The sequence below is a fragment of the Pongo abelii genome, chromosome 13, assembly GCF_028885655.2.
Source record: "Pongo abelii isolate AG06213 chromosome 13, NHGRI_mPonAbe1-v2.0_pri, whole genome shotgun sequence".
In the NCBI taxonomy this organism is placed as follows: domain Eukaryota; kingdom Metazoa; phylum Chordata; class Mammalia; order Primates; family Hominidae; genus Pongo; species Pongo abelii.
Genome location: NC_071998.2, coordinates 16,604,418 through 16,623,624, shown reverse-complemented (window position 1 = coordinate 16,623,624; position 19,207 = coordinate 16,604,418). Strand labels below are relative to the sequence as shown.

General features: G+C 54.0%; 1 pseudogene; it reads right to left on the bottom strand.

Moving 5' to 3' along the window:
- Positions 1 to 682: 682 nt before the first annotated feature.
- On the bottom strand, positions 683 to 13,322 carry LOC100449991 (sphingomyelin phosphodiesterase 4-like; annotated as a pseudogene).
- Positions 13,323 to 19,207: the final 5,885 nt, after the last annotated feature.

Here is a 19,207-nt window from a genome sequence, read left to right as displayed (position 1 = left end):
ATTCATTATTCCTGTGTTCATCAGGAGTTGTCACTGCGTACCCTTCTCCATGAACCTGGGCCCACTGTCCTGTCAGGATGCTGTCAGCCTTGGGGCTGGCACTGTCCAGTCTGGCCCTGGTCAGCCCTGACCTTAGCTCTCCTTTTCTGACATAGTGTCCCATTCCTTGGCCTGGTTCATCCTCCAGCTTCCTGGCAAAGTTCCTGCTCCCTGAAGCAGGAAGAGGCTGACATTAATGCCAAGGAAATGGGGCTGTGGGCCTCGGAGAACTGTGCTGCCGGGTGAGGGTGGCACTGAGCTAGCTGGCCACTCCCAGACAATGGACACAGCTGTGCTGTGGTGGGAGGGGTGGTGCAGGTGTGACCACAGCACTCTGGAGACAGTCTTCTGAGGCCTGTCACTTGTATTGTGTCAGGGCAGGAGAGGACAGCATCTTGTCCCCAGGAAGTGCAGTCTGGGCAGGAGACCCAGAGTGGTCATGTGTTTGGAAGGCAGCTCCAGCCCAGCTAGGGGACCAGAAAAGCCCTCCCACCTCCAGGGAGGTGTGCGCAGCTCTGCCAGGGCAGTGCCAGGTCCTGGGATGAACAAGACTCCTTGGCAGCCCAGAAAGGTCCCTGAAGGCAACAGAGACTGGGAAGAAACACCTGATAGCCAGTGAGGACAAGGCACACGACTTGGAAAGAAACAGCTTTATTTTCAGTCTTCAACAGGTAGGACAGTACTTAACTTCATCATGTGCTTTTGTGTGAATATCAAATAGCAAAATACTAGAACACAAACAGCTTATCAGATTGGAAATCAAGTACTTTTTCTATCTTGAGTGTCATCTATCTTGGAATTTAGCTGGGTTGAAAAGTAGTGGAATTGGCTAGGGGTGGTGGCTCACACCTGTAATCCCAGCACTTTGGGAGGCAGAGGCAGGTGGATCACAAGGTCAGGAGATCGAGACTATCCTGGGTAACACAGAGAAACCCCGTCTCTACTGAAAATACAAAAAAAATGAGCCGGGCGTGGTGGCGGGCGCCTATAGTCCCAGCTACTTGGGAGGCTGCGGCAGGAGAATGGCTTGAACCCGGGAGGCAGAGCTTGCAGAGAGCCGAGATTGTACCACTGCACTCCAGCCTGGGCAACAGAGTGAGACTCCATCTGAAAAAAGAAAAAGTGGAATTATCAGGAAATGGTGTAGTGAGTCAGTCTCCAGCTGCAGGTAGGTATGCCTGGCACTGACCAGCTGCGGGCATAGATCCAGGTGGCTCAAAGCACTGAGCGGGGCAGGTGCCAGTTCTGCAGTGCCTGTAGCCTCTTCTGCCACTTGGCAAAGTTGTTCTTCATGGTCTGCTTCAGTGCAGGCAGAGTGGCACGTGCTGCCACAGGAGTGGGGCTCATAAGCAGGCTGGGGGCGGGTAGAGGGACTGTCCCCTTAAGAATCCCCAGGAGTGGAGTGTGCATCAGGACCCAGTGAGGCCACAGCCTCCTCTGCTTCTGCACTGCCACCCCTCCTTCCCCACTCCCTCTCTGGGGCCCAGGCTGCAGGGCTGCCCCTATCTGCATGCCAGTGGGACTCACCATTTCTTGGAGAGGCTCTTGGTGGAGAACTTGGGGAACTGCATGCTTTCCTGGTCCCTGGGTGAAGGAAGAGTCAGCAGTGAGCCCCAAACAGGCACCAGGGATGGGGCGGGAGTGACCAGGCACTCACCTGGGAGAGCTAGACCCAGCCTCCTCTGGGGCTGCCTGAGGCCTCTGGCCCTTTTCCAGGAGGGACTTGAGGTACTGCAGCTGAAAGACAAGGACATCAGCATGGTGGGGCCCACAGCAGTGCCAGGCTGCCCAGGGCCACCCGCACCACCCAGGGCCTCACTTCTTGGGCCTGCAGGAGGTTGACATTCCACAACTGGCAGATGAACACGCTGCCAAAGTGTGGTGGGCTTTCACAGGTGCGGGGGCAGGGTCATTGGGGGGTGTGCTCTCATCACCTCCCAAGCACAAGGGTGGGGCTGTGTGGCAAGTCCCCCCAGCCTGCTGTGAAGACAGCGGCCAACACAGTCAGGGCTGCTGCACCTTCCCCATTCAGTCAGCGGCCTCACAGCTGAGGCATAAGAGGACATAGCCCAGGGCAAGCAGCAGTGCCAGGGAGGGACCAACTCAGAACAGAGAGGCCTCAAAGAAGGCCAGCAGCAGCCAAAGCAGAATCTGGTAGCTACCCAGGAAGCACAGGCTGAGACTGGGGCCATGGGCGTGGCCGGCTGTCTGCCTCTGCCCATGGGGCTTAGCAGGTGCCTGCTGGCCAGCACAGGCTCATGACATGGTAAAGAGACGGAAGCTTCCCAGGAAGTCATCCCAGGAACGCACAGCTGCCTGCCATCTGTCCTGCAAAGTGATGCACAGCGGCAGGGGGGCATGGGGTGGTGGAACCACAGTCCACCCCAGGACTGCACCGTGCACAGGGGCATCCAGAGCCCTCTCTGAAGAGGTCAGGCTGGCCCTCCTGCCCACTCTGCGGTGGGTGGCAGACGACCACCAGAAGAGCACACAGACCAAGCTGTCAATTTGTAGCTCTAAATGGGCTGCAGCTCTGGGTCCCCCTGGTACTCAATGTCAAACCTTCACAGCCAATTGATGGTCTATAAACCCAGGCCACAGGGACAGGCCAGAAAACAATGGCCCACACACAACTCTGAGGAGTGGAGCTGCATCTGTTCACGGGGGAGGAGGGAGCTGGGGACAGGTCAGGGCCCAGCCCATGCACCTCTCACCTGGTACAGACCTCCAGGGGCATGAGGATGAGTCCATCCTTACCCACGATGCAGTCGAGGACCTGCTGCTTTCCATTCTTATCCTGGGTGGTGCCCAAGGCGAGTGTGAACTGCTTGAGCTGTGTTTCACTGAGTTGCCAGAGAGAAGTGCCTCTTCTCTCAGTATGAAAGTGAAGGGTGGGGACTGGTCTTCACCCCACCGGCCTCTTAGAAATGGCAACAAGGAGACACAGACATGACGCTCAGGGTGTGGGCCTGCCTCCCACAATACTGGCTTCATCTGAGTGGGGCCTGGGACTGGTACTTGGCTGACCACAGGCTGAGGGGGAGTGGATCCTTTGAGGAAAGGGACCCTGATGGCCGTGAGGCAGGCCCCATAGTTCATACAGGGAGTATCTGGAGCAAATACTCCAGGGCCTCCTTCAGGTACTTGTCTGTCTTCCAGACACTGTCCTGCCCCATCTTGTCTGGATCATTGGCTGGGTAGGAGCAGCCGGGGGGCTCTCTACGCACTGGTCCAAGATGGACTTGGCCATGTGCTTGGCCTGCATGATGAGCTGAGCAAGGTGCGGGACCTGTGAGGGAGGCATGGGCAGGTCACTGGCAGGATGGGCCTGTGCTGCCACCGAGGCAGGCCAGCCAGGGACCCCAAGAGTGATGCACAGCCAGACGGTTGAGCACCAGAAGGAGCAGCGTCTGCCAGAGTGCTTTCAAAGACTAAAGGATGATCTTGTAAATGTGAAATTTCCCAACCAACACTGCCTTTGTTATCAGAAAAAAATCAGACTTTACTGAAACGGGAAGATGTGGCCTAAACGCTATGCCAGCCTCCCTCCTTCCTGCTGGAACACAGCACTCCCCAGGCTCTGCTCAGCCCCACGGCTCTGGGGACCCTGAGGATGGGTGCCAGTGACCCACTCACCAGGATGCGGGCCTCTGCCCCCGAACATTCGAGTGTGCTTACAGTCCTGGTCCTCCAGGCTGTAGACGTGGCTCTTCACCTTGAAGGACGCATCAGTGACTGCTGGCGGCCACTGTGACAGGAAGCTGCTGGTGAATGTGGGGACCTTGAAGAGTCAGTGCTTGTTGCGGGGGCGGTGACAAGCTCTGGCTGCAGGAACAGCTGCTTACTTGGAAGTCAGGAGACGTACCTGGTGCCCACTTCCAGGGGTAGAGTGTCCGGCTACTGCCTGTGAAATTCTGGGGTGCTTCTGAGGTGTCTGGGGAGCCATGACCAAAGGGTGTCCTCCTAAGGCCCTGTCTGGCCGCATCTCCCGTACAATAGGTGGTTGACATGCGGAGGGTGGGCAGGGCAGCTGGTGGTTCACAAAGAGCCCCCCAGCAGTGTTTGCAGGAGGCAAACACCAGGAGGAGTGATAGAAGCCAACGCCCAACCCAGCCAGGACAAACAGCAGAGACCAGGCTTGCCTCCTGAGACAGCCACCAGGAATCACCAGGGAGAAACGGGGCTGCAGCTTGGACTGCAGCCCCCCTCTGTGGGCACATCTGCAGCCCCTCACTCAGTGCCTGGTGGCTGCAGGGCAGGCGGGGTCCAGCCGGTCTCACACTTCACCTTGCAGATGTGTCCCAGGAGTCTCCACAGCACCCTTTGCCAGGGCCCACTTTGAGCACATGAGTCTCTGTTGCAGAGCTGCCACCCACCAGCAAAGGGCCTGGCCCCGGTCTGGCTGGGTCAGGATCTGCCAGTTTTGCCCAGGCTGAGGATTTACCTTTTTGGATCATCTTGGCCAGGTTGGGCTGGGCAAAGACTTTGGCCACTCAGAACATGATGAGTGCATGCTTGGGGCTGACCAAGTCTGTGGGGAGCTCATGGTTCAGGAACCCCACGAAGAGCTTGGTGTACATCAGGTTCTTCTGGACAAAGGGCGCCCTGGGGAATGAGGTGGCAGGTCGGGGCCAGTCCTCCCCCTGGGGGAGGGGCTGCACTAGTCCATGCCTCTAAGACCCCTGCTTGTCCCTGGGCTTCCAAACTCTCCCTGGCTGAGGAGATAGGGTGTCAGATGATAGCTCATGGGGCCGCGGGTGGGCAGAAAGGGCAGGTCGGAGGCAGGTGAGACCCAGGCCCTCTGAGGACACTGCATCCTTAGCAAGGCTGAGGTCCCTTTCCAAGAGGACTGAGGCCACCATTGGCAGAGGCCAGCTCAGAGCCAGAGGGGGGTGAGGGAGGATCCCCCAGAGGATTCAAAGGGAAAGGGCACAAGGGAAGAGGTCGATGGCCAGGCCAGGTGCCACAGAAGCCTGAGGGTCTGCCACAAGGATCACACAGGAGATGAGGGGAAAGTGGCCACTGCTTTGCTCTGTGCTGCTGGGGGTCAAAGGATAGTTTGGGGGTCATTGAGCATTTGTCTGGGCCAGAAGGTGGAGGGGACAGGGCAGGATGGGACACCCACTGCTTCCATGAGAAACCAATTCTAGGGCCTGGCAAAGTTGAGCCTAGGAAGGGCTGGTCTGCTCCACAAAGCAGGGCCTGGGAGAGGGGCCCAGGAGGCCACTGGGATCAGGGCCAGACTGACCCCAGCACAGGCCGCTGGCTTGGCCTCCACCCACTGCAGCAACGTCCATCCTGGGGAGCCAGTGGCATGGCTGTGAGGAGAGGAGCTGAGGCTCACCGTTTCTTCAACACACACCAGGAATGGGAGTCACTGCCTGGAGCCTGCTTGTCAGGCGCATAACACCATGGCTGCAGGTAGCTCAGCCACATTTCTAGGACCTGTGGGAGAGGGTGTGAGCTGAGAGCCCAGTGGCTGGGGGCCAACTCCTCCATTGGCCTGGAGTCCAGGTCCCAGGCAGCAGCTGGGTGGGACTGACTCTTCCCACTTCCCCCAGAGGGCACAGGAGACTCACACAGCCCTGTGAGGTTTGGCTCTCTTGCTGGCCCTTCAGAAGCCAGGGCCATGGGTGTGCTTTTCCCAGCCCAGGGGGTCCAGTGCTCCCTGGCTGGGTAAGGGTAGGAACCTGCTTGGCAGCAGACAGGTGGGACAGGGCAGGGCTTTCCTGTACCTGAGGGTTGGCTTTGGAAACTGAAACAGAACCATGTAGCCCTCCAAGAGCCCCCTCCTCTTCAAGGCCTCGTGACAACACTTGTTCTCCTCATCCACCCCAGGGGACCTCCCTCGTTAGGGTACACAGTGGACACAGGCACACGTGTGACAGGGCTGATACTCACAGCTCTGAACAATGCGTCCAGGGGTCAGTGGCCAAAGCAACGCTGCAAGAAGGAGTTTCTGCCGGATGAACCTCAGGATGGTGGCCCTGCAGAGAATAGGGAGGGCCACCTGCTGCTTGCCTGGTAAGGAGGCCTTGCTCATAGATGATGAGCCCAGGGCTCAGCAACAAGGGTTGGATCTGCTGGGGGAGAGCACCATGCACCTCTGAGAGGTAAGAGATGACCTTAGCACCATTCCTCAGAGGAAGAAACCAAGGTTCAGGGAGGTCAGGGAACATCCCAGAAACAGCACACAGGTGGCCAAGCCAGTGCAACTTATGCACACACCACCTCAGTCCCACACAAATAGCCCACTCTGCTGGCCCTGGTGGGTGGGAGTCAGGACCACCCCAGCCCTTCTCCAGACAAGGATGGGGAGGAACAAGAGATGGCAGCACGGTAGGGCCTCTCTGGCCAGTCTGGAGAGAGGCTCTGGGAGCCAGAGATCAGCTGGCAGCCCTGCCGGGCCATCTGGACAGGGTGAAAAAGCAGCTGCCTAGCCCTCCAGAGGCCTCACATCCTATGTGAGCAGGAAGGGACTCCCCTCACCCTGCCCCCACCATGCCCTGGGGTGAGGTCGCTATGGGTGACGCCTGAAGAGGGGTAAGAGGAGGAGACGGCAGCTGCAAGAAGCCGCAAGGGCCACCCACTATTTCAACTCCTCCAGGGGGCTGGTGGAGTGGGAGTGGGAGGAGAGTGAGGCCTGCTCTGACTTCAGGCTTTTGGCAGAGACATGCAGATGCTTCTGCAGCAGGTGCACCACCAGCACATGCTCCTCAGTGGGCCCGAACCACTGCTAGGTGGAGGAAGAGAGGGTCAGGGATGGGAAGGACTGCGGTGCCCACGGCACTCGGCCTCCAGGTCTGACCACATCCTGCCCTGGGCCATTTGCTTTGCTTCCCCACAGGAGGCATGAGATGAGCCAGGCCGGCAGTGGGGCCACCGTGCCCTGGGACACCACTGTGCCTGGCACCCAGCAGATATACCTTGCACTGCTTGGTCTAAACTGCAACCAGCTTGTGGTAGGGAAGCACTTGGCCTAACACCCACAGAGCCCACCCTGGGGAGGGCTCGCTAAGCAGACACATCTGCAGGGGGTCTCCCAGCCCTGACCCCTCCCCCTCCCCACTGCTGTGCACCTGCAGTGGGTGGCACAGGATAGACCTCACCAGGCTGTGCCCTTGGGCACTGCTTGACCCTCAGGGCAGGAGAAGGCCAGTGTCACCCCCAAGCTCTAGACCCAGGGTCTCCCACCTGCCTCCCAAGTGTGTGCAGAAAGCACACGGAACCCAGGCGCGGTGCCTCAGACCTGGAATTCCAGCACTTCGGGAGGCCAAGACAGGAAGATCGCTAATGCCGGGAGTTTGAGATTAGCCTGGGCAACACAGGGAGACCCTGTCTCCACGAAAGATTTTTAAAAGTTAGCTGGGTGTGGTGGTGCATATCTATAGTCTTAGTGACTCAGGAAGCAGGGGTGGGAGGATCACTTGAGCCCAGGAGTTCGAGGGTGCAGTAAGCTAGGATCATGCCACTGCACTCCAGCCTGGGTGACATAGTAAGACCCTGTTGAAAAAATAAAACCCCATGGCTTCACTTTCTTCCCCAATTCCTTCCACCTGCTCCTCATCCCAGACATAGCCCGACTAGGGCTCAGCCCAGGAGAAGCTCCAGGCATCACTTCCTCTGTTGCCCATGGACCTGTGGTCAGGAAAGCCCCAAGACAAGAGCACTGTCAAGTGTATAAGCCAAACTTTCGATTTGCAACACACAAGCAGGATCCTGGAGACCTAGCCGGAGAGGAAAGCCTTTTTGCTTGGCTGTGGGCTTCCTCTGGTTGCTCAGCATTAGGAGGGCAGGTGGGAGCATCCACTGGATGAGGGCAGGGGAATGGGGGCACTGAGGGTGGGATGTGAGTCTGAGTGGACATGCTCGCCTCTCCACGCTTGCCCCCCAGCCCTTTGGGCCTCAACACATCTGTGCTGCTGAGGCTGGTGCAGGGCATGGCCTCCAGGTATATCCTGGGATGCTGCAGATCTTGCAGGGGTCACTGCCCACATCACAATCCACTCAAGTCTCTGTCAGAAAAATGTCCCACAGGTCCAGGTGACACCCCGCAGATAGTGGCTGAGTCTGAGGATCGAGCTATGGGGTGAGGGGTATTTTCTTCTTTCTTGAGACAAGGTCTCACTCTGTCACCCAGGCTGGAATGCAGTGGCGTGATCTCGGCTCACCGTAGCCTCTGCCTCCTGGGCTCAAGGGATTCTTCCACCTCAGCCTTCTGAGTACCTGGGACCACAGGTACATACCACCACACCTGGTTAATTTTTGTATTTTTTTTTTTTTTGTAGACACAGGGGTCTTGCCATGTTGCCCAGGCTGGTCTCAAACTCTGAGCTCAAGCAATCTGCCTGCCTCACCCTCTCAGAATGCTGGGATTACAGGCATGGGCCACCATGCCCTGCTATTTACTTCTATTTATCTATACTGTTAGGTCTTTGGGCAATAAATTTGCGCTGTTTTGGAAGGATGGACTAGGCATGGTGGCTCATGCCTGTAATCCCAGCACTTTTGGGAGGCTGAGGCAGGCAGATTACTTGAGGTTAGGAGTTTGAGACCAGCCTGGCCAACATGGTGAAACCCTATCTCTACTAAAAATACACAAATTAGCCGGGCATGGTGGCATGCACCTGTAATCCCAGCTGCTAAGGAGGCCGAGGCAGGAGAATCGCTTGAACCCAGGAGTTGGAGGCTGCAGTAAGCCGAGATCATGTCACTGCACTCCAGCCTGGGCAACAGAGGGTGACTCCATCTCAAAAAAGAAAGGAAAATAAAAAGAAGAAAGGAGAGAAGTATGAGATGTAATACTTGTACCTATACTGCCTGACTAGAAGAGCACCAGCAGGGTGGGTCCAGCGTCCTTCTCCAGTCTCAGCCCTGGCCATCCTTCTGATCCTGACCTGGGATCCTGAGTCATGACATCCTCCTTACAGTCAGGGGAGCAGATGACCTCCACATGGGAACTGGAAACCCGCCTTCCCCGACTGGTGCACTCACCCCATCTCACCTGGTCCTTCAGAAGAGTATGGAGGGCTCACTGCCCCTGCCCCCAGCAGTCACATGGAACCCTCTCATGCTATTTTTCCACAGGTTTGCTGAGCCAAACTTCTCCCCAAGCTTTGCACCCCTCCTGGGCCACATTCCCACATGGAGTCCCTGGTTACAGTTGCACCTGTTTGCTTCTTAAGGATGTGTCCGCAAAGCCCCACGTTTCCTACTTGGCCCAGCCTTATAGTACCTCAGCTCACCCCGCATGGGCCTCACTAGTCACCCCTCCCACCATAGGGTTTGCCAGATACTTCCTGGACACTGCCTTCCCCACCTGGCCCTAGCCCCCTGGTCCCTCGTCTGCGTGGCTCCTGCAGAATAGGGTGTTCCCATGTGCTGCAGCTGCCATCCCAGCCCACCAGCACTCGGGGCCCAACACGTTCTCTAATCTTGTGCTCAAATTCCCATTCATGTGTGCTCCTTACTGGGTGAACAGGACATACCCCTGGCTGCGAGCACCACTTGTCTCTCCCTGCTCTCACGGATCTGTTAACTCTGCCATCCCTGAAGTCCCCTACGGTCTGAACTTTGCTTCACTGACCCCAAATCCATCCACACACTTGTCATTCCTGCCTAGACAGCCACAACCTCTATGAGGTCACCACTTAAACTCATCCATTTCTGAAGGTGTGTATGAGTGGCCAGAGCTCCCCAGGTGAAGGCTGGGCCCTGGCTGGGCTGTCAAGGACTGACAGCCTCTGTGGGCTATAGGGTCAAGCCCCAGATTCTTCCCATCCCCCTGCCTCACACATAGGCTCTGGGTCACAGCACCTCTAGACAGACACTTCTGAAGAAGGCAGAAACCACACCACCCGGAAGTCCCAGGCCTCTGTATCTTCCCAAGTGCCAAACCCTGCAGAGTTGGGGTGAATCTGGCCACTGCAGAGGCCTGACGACTCCAGCTCTTCAAACCTGGGCTAAGCACGGGGCCCCCAACACCAGAGAGCTTGTGACACCTCCACTGGCTGGGAGCCTGGCCAGCCAGGGCCATACACCTCATTCTGCCTCACAGTCACACTCCTGCCCACACCAGGCTACTCTGCAAAGCCAGGGGCCAGGCCAAGCTGGACGCTGACCCCCGCCTCTTCCCAATACAGGGGTTTCATTCTGCCTCGATCTAGACTCTCGAGTCACCTGTGGCTGGACCCTTGCTTTGCCAGGCACGGACATGCAATCCGGGCAAGGGTAAGGGAACAGAGGACCACAGCCAGTACGTGGTAGGCTGTGAAGAACCTGGAGGCTAAGTTGGGTGGGGCTGTGAAGGGTGCTGGAGACAGTAGTGCAGAATCTCCAGCTGAGAGAACCAACAGAGAAGCAGGAAGACACAGAAGAGCAAGGACAAGAGGTTGGGGTGGGGAAGGGGAGAGATGGGACCAGACATGGGAGGGCAAAGTGGAGAGAGAAAGCAATGAGAATGAGGCTGGAAGTGAGGAGAAAAAAACACTACAGTCAGTGACAATCCAAACACAGTCCCAGCAGCCATGGGTCAGTGCAGGACCCCCCCGCCACAGCCAGGCCAGGGCTGTGGCCACACACTCATCAGCCTTGGAGGCCCGGGCAGAGAGACCCTCCAGGTCACCTGGGTGGCCACTCAATGTTGCTGGGGCCTAAAGGCCTCTCCAGTTCATTGGAAGGGCCCAACTCACTGCCCTTCCAGATGGGACCCACTCTCCCCAGTGACTCAGGCCACACTATGTCACACATGCACATCAGAGGTCGTCAAGGGCCTTGGGCCCTCACTGGCACATGCTGCCAGCCACCAAGACCTCAAGATCCTGGGGCTCAGAAAAGAAAACCAGTGGGGCATATTCCAGGAGGTGGACTCCACCCAGAAAAGACTGGATTTCCCTGGGTTGTCTTGAGAAATTTAAGACATGATCAGTTCCTATGTGTCTAAAACCCAATCAATGTTCCCTCCATGAGTGGCTGTCTGAGAAGTAAGGATGAGCACAGGTCTCCTTAGGACACAAGGCCCTGCCCTCCACTGCTACAGTCTGGAGGTCAGCTGAGGTGTGCACATCAGTTCTGACTCTAGGAGGCATCCTCTCCTACAGCACCAGAAACTTCATCCTCCAGATATGGCAGCCTTCCAAGGGCAGGAGCCCCCAAGGATCTGGCCAGAACCACACACACCCACAGGTAGCAGGAGCCTGACGCTCAGCTGGCTCCCATCCAGGACCCTCCAACCTACACGCCCCACAGCACTGTGGCCTGCCAAAGCACCTCTTCAGTCTAGCACAGCCAGAGCCAGCCTGGCACACATCCTGCCCTGACAGCACCATGCCTTCTGTCCAAGCAGTGCATCCACTGGGGTCCATATCAGGAGAGATCAGAACACACCTATTAGACATCAAGACAAGCAGAGTAGGGTGGGAAAGAGCAGGGCAGGGAGGTGTTCTCCACAGCCTTCCTCTGCCATACCTGGGGCTCGGGCAGGAATCAGACATACAGTTCCCCCTGTGTGGTGCGTCCACACTTGCAGAAACACAGCGGCCTGCAGCACTGTGGCCATCCTTCCTGCCCACAGGGCCATCAGGGAGCAAGCACACACCCTGGACTCAACCAGGGCGAGGAGGATGACCCCAGGAATCTCAGTCCGTGCATCCAGAAATAAGGGCTAGCAGGAATGGGCAGGGATTTCTGTATGGCAGGTGCAGCACAGACCCGGGAAAGGGTCCTTAGGGGACACAGACATTCATAGTTGCCTTTCTCTGACTGCCACCCACCTAGTTTTCAAGAGTAAGTGAATATGGGGAAGAAAGGAAAGGCACCTCCTACCCTCTACAGGGACAGCCACCTGTTCTTCCCTCTGGCCCGTGAGGACACAATCTTCACAGGTGACAGCCCAGAAGAGCCTTTCTGGCTAGCCTTTGAAAGATGTGTTTCCACTCACTCAGAAGACAGAAGAAGCAACAGGAACACACTGCTACAATGTAGCAGTCCCCGCCCCTGCCAGGCAGAACCACATGCAGGCACACTGAGTGTCCCGGAGCCCCGCGGGAGGAATGGGCCCTGGGAACAACCAGGCCCCCAGGCAGTGGCCAGGCACACGCAGCTAGTCTGCTCTGGAAGCAGAAAGGGCACTGCAGGCTCTTTGTGACTCAGGAGGACGAAGATGGGGCCCTCAGCTTTTCCCCATTCTCCCATGTGATACTGAGGGTGAGGATTTGGGGGACCCTGTGCTCTGAGACAGCCTCCACACTGCAAAGCCTGGCTCCGTAGAACTGGCTGCAGAGACCGTGGCAGAAGCAGACCCACAGCTCTTCCCCAAAATCAGAGGAAAAGTGACAGGATGCTCTTCTGAAGTTCAATTCCATCACCCACAGAGCCTTTATTCTGGAGGAAGCCCTCAAAAATTTTGTTAGTGACAAAGCCAAAGTCCCCAAAGCACAATGATGCACAGACACTGTGGGCACCAGACTGCGTGGCTGATGCTGCTTCAGCCAGAGTCCTGGATGTGCGTGAGTCAAGCTGCTCCATGGAGGGTGACCGACTGGGGATCTACCACATTCTCACTCTGACCAGTCCAGAGGGATGTTAGCCCCATGGACAGCAACAACAGGAGCGACCCAGGGCCTCCGCCACCTCCATGCATCTGTGAGTCGCATGCTTCCCAGAGAGCGAACAGGGAGAGGTGAGGCAGAGGGAGAAAAAGCAGGCCAGGCCACATGCAGGAGGGCACCAGGCCCCATCCACCATGAGAAAGGCTGCTTGTTCATGCTCTGGAGGAGGTGGGGGAATAGGGGAGACAGGCAAAGGAGGCTCCAGGTCACCATAGTGGGCAGGCGTCTGCCCCAGGCAACCACTTCATGGGAAAACACAAAGTTGCTGCTGATGGTCAAGGAGACAGACGAGAATGGGCTCCCAGAGATGTCACGGCTCCCCCACACCCAGAGCAAGAGCACCACAGCCTCATGTGTTCCCCTGCCAGGGAGGGGGCTCCAGAGAGACCAGGCCTCAAGTGTCTACACATCAGGGTGCCACGCCCCCTGCCCTCCACCGGGAACTAGAGAACTATGCCCACCTCTTGTTTGGCTTCTGAGTGAGGGGTGGGTGGTGAGTCTCTATTCCCACCATCCAGCCTGTGCAATCTCACTCAGGATAAGAAGCAGCAGGCTGAGCAGGGTCAGAAGCAGGAGGTGGGAACAAAAACTGTGGAAACATACCTTGGCATGCGGGGACTGCATTTTTTGGCACATCTCCAAGGAATACGGGTGAAGCCACATTTCAACAAAAGCCTGCAAAAAGGCATTAGCTAGTCAAATTATTCTCAACAATGGTGCCACGACCGTTCAGTGGGGAAAGGACAGTGCCCCCAACAAGAGAACTGGGAGCACAGAATAGCCACGTGCAGAACAGTAAAGCTGGGTCCTTCCTTCACACCATCACCAAAAACTGAAAGTCGGTAAGCAGCCCAAGGACAAGAACTAAAACCATAAACTCTCAGAAGAAAACACAGGAGATAGCTTCATAACACTGGATTTGGTGGTGATTAATTAAATATGACACCCAAAGCACAGGCAACAAAAGAAAAAAAAAAGACAAGCAGACTTCATCAAAATCACTCAGGTATCAAAAGATACTACTGATAGAATAAAAAAGCAACCAGCGGATGTCGTGGCTCATGCCTGTCGTCCCAGCACCTTGAGAGGCTGAGACAGGTGGATCACTTGAGGCCAGGAGTTCAAGATCAGCCTGGCCAACATAGTGAAAATCTGTCTCTACAAAAAATACAAAAATTAGCTGGGTGTGGTAGGACACACCTGTAGTCTCAGCTACTTGGGAGTCTGAGGTGGGAGGATCGCTTGTTCCCAGTAGTTTGAGGCTGCAGTGAGCTGAGATTGTGCCACTGTACTCCAGCCTCGGCAACAGAGTGAGACCCTGTCTCAAACAAAAAAGAAAAACAGAAGCAACTCAAGTGTCCACTGGGAGATGAATGGATACACATAATGTGGTACATCCACACAGTGGAACACTATTCAGTCTTAAAAAGGAAGGACATTCTGACACAGTTGGTAACATGGATTAATCTTGAGTCCATTTTGCTAAGTGAAGCATGCTAGTCACACAAATCAGTACTGTGTTTCTGCAGATCTAGGAGTCAAATCTGTAGAAACAGAAAGCAGAATAGTGATTGCCCGGGGCTGGGTGGGGAATTGTTTAATGGTTCGGTTTCTTTTTTGGTTGTTGTTAAAAGATATGGGGTCTCATTATGTTGGCCAGGCTGGTCTCAAACTTCTGGCCTTGAGCAATCCCTCCCTTCTTGGCCTCCCAAAGTACTGGGATTACAGGTGTGAGGCCTCCATGCCAGAGCTGATTCAGTTTCAAGTTTTGCAAGGTGAAAAGCATTCTGGAGATGGGATGCGCAGCAGCGTGAACGTACTTAACACTACTGACTGTACACTTGGAAATGGTTAAGACAGTACATTTTATGGTATGTATATTTTAAAATTAAAATTTCTTTCTTAATTAAACAAAAAGGGCCGGGTGTGATGGCTCACACCTGTAATCCCAGCACTTTGGGAGGCCGAGGCAGGCGGATTGCCTGAGGTTAGGAGTTCGAGATCAGCCTGAACCAACATGGTGAAACCCAATCTCTACTAAAAATGCAAAAATTAGCTGGGCATGGCAGTGGATGCCTGTAATCCCAGCTACTCGAGAGACTGAGGCAGGAGAATTACTTGACCCAGGTGGAGGTTGCAGTGAGCTGAGATCTCACCATTGCACTCCAGCCTGGGTGACAGAGACTCCATCTAAAAAAAAAAAAAAAATTAATGCTTTGGTCTGGAAAACAACAGAACCTTCCAGTTCTGCCCTGTAAGCCTGTGTCATGGTCTCCTGCCCACTTCACAGCCAGCACAGCCCACAGTCCACACACCCGAGAGCCATCTGGGCACCATGGCCCCCTCTGAACAAGAGTGATGGTTCCTACCATTCCACCCCTGGAGGAAGCTGTGAAATGACATGGAGGCTTCAAAAAGCACAGCACCCCACATACTAGGAGTTCTGTACAAGGTGGGAGAAAGAATCCTATCTTATCTACATGCCAGGCTGTCAACAGTGAGGCTGTGGCTACCAGGTCAGCCCTAGGGTCCAGTGTAAGAAGAAGCACCTGCCAAATCTTTCTAAGGTGTGCCTAGAAGACACAGCCAGGACCTGAGAGACGGCCAGCACTCAGGAAGCGAGCCAGCCCACACCATCCTGAGAGGCTGCAGCCCCTCTGGGCAGACAGGGGACTCTGTCATCTACTACTCACATCCTCTGAATCAATTGAAGGCCTGTGGAGGCTGCACAGACCCCTCACCACTCAGTCATAAAAATGCTACTGGGGCAGGGCTGTATATCCACATGGTGGTAATCACAGGAAACATCTCCAGCAACACAGGAGATGGACACTAAAAGACTCTGCAACAATTATATCACCATGGGCAAAATGAAACAACTCCCATGGACAGGGGATCCTGGGATGAAAAACACTGTCAATGACATATGATTTATTTTATGCTTTCTAAATGTCATAGCAGGAAAATATCAACAATTTAGAATTAGCCCCTGGCTGAGGGGCCGTCTCTGGGACTCTCCTGCACATAGTGGAAGGTGGCTGAACACTTCTTTCTTTTCTTTTCTTTTGCAGTGGCACAATCTCAGCTCACTGCAGCCTCTGCCTCCCAGTTCAAGTGATTCTCCTGCCTCAGCCTCCTGAGTATCTGGGACTACAGGTGGCTGCCAGCATGCCTGGCTAGTTTTTGTATTTTTACTAGAGACAGGGTTTTACCATGTTCACCAGGCTGGTCTCCAACTCCCGACCTCAGGTGATCCACCCACCTCAGCCTCCCAAAGTGCTGGGATTACAGGCGTGAGCCACCGTGCCCACTGGCTGAACAGTTTCTTTTGAAACAGAAGTTAAGACCAGCCCAGCTCTCACTGGGACAGAGTTTCTGACCTCCAGATCTCATGGGAGGTGGGGTCTGCATTCACAGACGTCTGATGAGAGATATTTCGCTTCAGGAAGCTAGTGTGGTGGAGGCTGTAGGAAGCAAAGGGCATGGCTGGTGTCCTGAGGGAGACACAGAAACAGGTCCAAGTTACAGGCTGCTGCTGGCCTAGCCAGGGGCAATCTGGACATCAAAATCAATGGCAGTAGGGACTGACTGCAACTTGTTCAATAGCACAATGCTCCCCCTTGCCCCGTGATCCACACTGATATCCCTGAATAAATAAATAGCAAAGAGGAGTCTTCCTTACCACAGAGTGACCACAGACACACTAATCAATGTAGGAGGGATGAAGTTAGAGAGCCACCATTTGGCAACTGCCCTATTAAGAGCTGATTTGGTCCAGAATCAACACTGAGGTCACGCATGGGGGCGCATACCTGTAATCTCAGCACTTTGGGAGACCAAGGCAGGAGGATTTCTTCAGACCAGGTATTTGAGACCAGCCTGGGCAACAAAGTGAGACCCTGTCTCTAGAGAACCATTAAAACATAAAATAACTGGGCATGGTGGTGTATGCCTGTAGTCCTAGGTACTTAGAAGGCTGAGGAGGGAGAATGGCTTGGGCCCAGGAGTTGAGGCTACAGTGACATATAATCATGCCAACTTCACTCCAGCCTGGGGTGACAGAGCAAGACCCTGTTTCTAAATACGAAATTTCCAGCCTGGGCAACATGGCAAAACACTGTCTCTACAAAAATACAAAAATTAGCCAGGTGTGGTGGTGCCTGCTAGTAGTCCCAGATACTTAGGGGGCTGAGGTGGGAGGATCACTTGAGCCCAGGAGGTTAAGACTGCCGTGAGCCAAGATCACACCACCTCACTCCAGCCTGGGGTGAGAAAACAACACCCTGTCTCAAAATAAAATTAATTTGAAAAAAGGAGAGAATCAACAGTAGATGCTAATAGTAGTGATAATTACAAAGTCTCCATACATCTTCCTGGTAAATCGTCATTACCATTTTTTTTGACAGGGTCTTATTCTGTTGCCCATGCTGGAATGCAATGATGCAATCACAGCTCACTGCAACCTCAACCTCCTAGACTTAGGCCTCCCAAGTGGCTGGGACCACAAGTGCACACTGCCATGCCTGACTAACGTTTTCCTTTTTAGTAGAAACAAAGTCATGTTGTGTTGTCCAGGCACTGATTACTAATTTTTTTTTGAGATAAGATCTCGCTCTGTAGCCCAGACTGGAGTACAGTGGCATGATCTTGGCTCACTGCCACCTCTACCTCCAGGGTGAAAGTGATCCTCCCACCTCAGCCTTCGAAGCAACTGGAATTACAAGTGCATGCCACCATGCCTGATGTAAATTTTGGGTAGAGATGAGGTTTTGCTATGTTGTCCGGGCTGGTCTTGCACTCCTGAACTCCAGTGATTTCCCCTGCCTTGGCCTCCCAAAATGCTGGCATTACAGGCATGAGCCACCACGCCTGGCTTCATTACTATTTAATCTGGGCACAAAGTATTTATTTTACAGAGACAAACCAGGCTGACACTCTTTTGCCCAGTGATAAAGCTAACATCACCAGCAATGGGGCAAAGGGGCACTGCAGGCCTCCTGATGAGACACTTGGCAAGGACCAGATGTCCCGCTGCAGTGCTATTGCCAACAAAGCCCAAGCTGATAGACAGCCCAAGGGGCGGCCCCAGGCAAGCCCCAGCAAATATCAGACAGCCCAAAGGGTGGCCGCATGCTTTGGAGGGGTCAGGATCAGGGAAGACAGAAAGGCCGAGGGACGATTCTGACTGAAGGGGACTAGAAACATCACTGCACACAGTCGGTGAGGCTGTGCCGGACCCCAACTGGGTAACGGGCATGAGTGGAGTACCTAGTAATGAACCCCAAGTGGGCTCTGATGAGTAGGTGTGGCCTAGTAGCAATACTAAATTTCTGGTGTGGTTATAAGCACTGTGAATATATAGGATAATGCATTCATTTCTAGTAAATATACTGAAATATTAACAGGTCAAGGGGTGTCGTATCCTGTAGCTTACTCATATTGGCTTAGGGAAAAAAAACACATACAATAGAGATGGGATAAAACAGATGCAGCAAAGTGTTAGCAATTTGGAAATCTGGGTGAAGCATCTATGAAAGTGTTTTGTTTTGTTTTTTTTCTTTTTTTTTTTTAAAAATAGTATAAGAAAAAGTTTATTCATCATTGTAGTATGCACTGTTCAGTCTTTCCAGTCATTTGTATTTTTTTTTCTTTTATTATTATTATTATTATTATTATTATTATTATACTTTAGGTTTTATGGTACATGTGCGCAATGTGCAGGTAAGTTACACATGTATACATGTGCCATGACAAGATCTTATTCTGTTACCCCAGGCTAGAGTGCAGTGGCACAATCATAGCTCACTGTAACCTTGAACTCCTGGGCACAAGTGATCCTCCCACCTCAGTCTCCTGAGTAGCTGGGAGCATAATTGTGCATCACCACGCTTGGCTAATTTTATTTTTCGTAGGAACAAGGTCTCCCTATGTTGCCCACGCTGATCTCGAATTCCTGGTCTCAAGGAGTCTTCCTGCCTTGGCCTCCCAAAGTGTTGAGATTACAGGCATGAGCCATCATGCTTGGTCTGAAAGTTCTTTTTATTATCTGTGGAAACTTTTCTGTAAGCCTGAAATTATTTCAAAATAAAAAGTTAGCTAGGTGTGGTGGCTTGCACCTGTAATCCCAGCTACTTGGGAAGCTGAGGCAGGAGGATTGCTGAGGCCAGGAGTTCAAGACCAGCCTAGGCAAAACACAGCGAGGCCCCCTCCTATATCTCTACAGAAAAAAAAAAAATGTTTTTTTTAAGTTAGCTGGCTGTGGTGATGCATGCCCGTACTCACTGAGGTGAGAGAATGGCTTCAGTGATGATTGTGCCACTGCACTCCAGTCTGTGTGATAGAGTAAGATCCTATCTTTAAAAAAAAATAATGGCTAGGCCAGGCGCAGTGGCTCAAGCCTATAATTCCAGCACTTTGGGAGGCTGAGGTGGGCAGATCACTTGAAGTCAGGAGTTCAAAACCAGCCTGGCCAACATGGTGGAACCCCGTCTCTATTAAAAATACAAAAATTAGCTGGGGGTGGTGACAGGTGCCTGTAGTCCCAGCTACTCAGGAGGCTG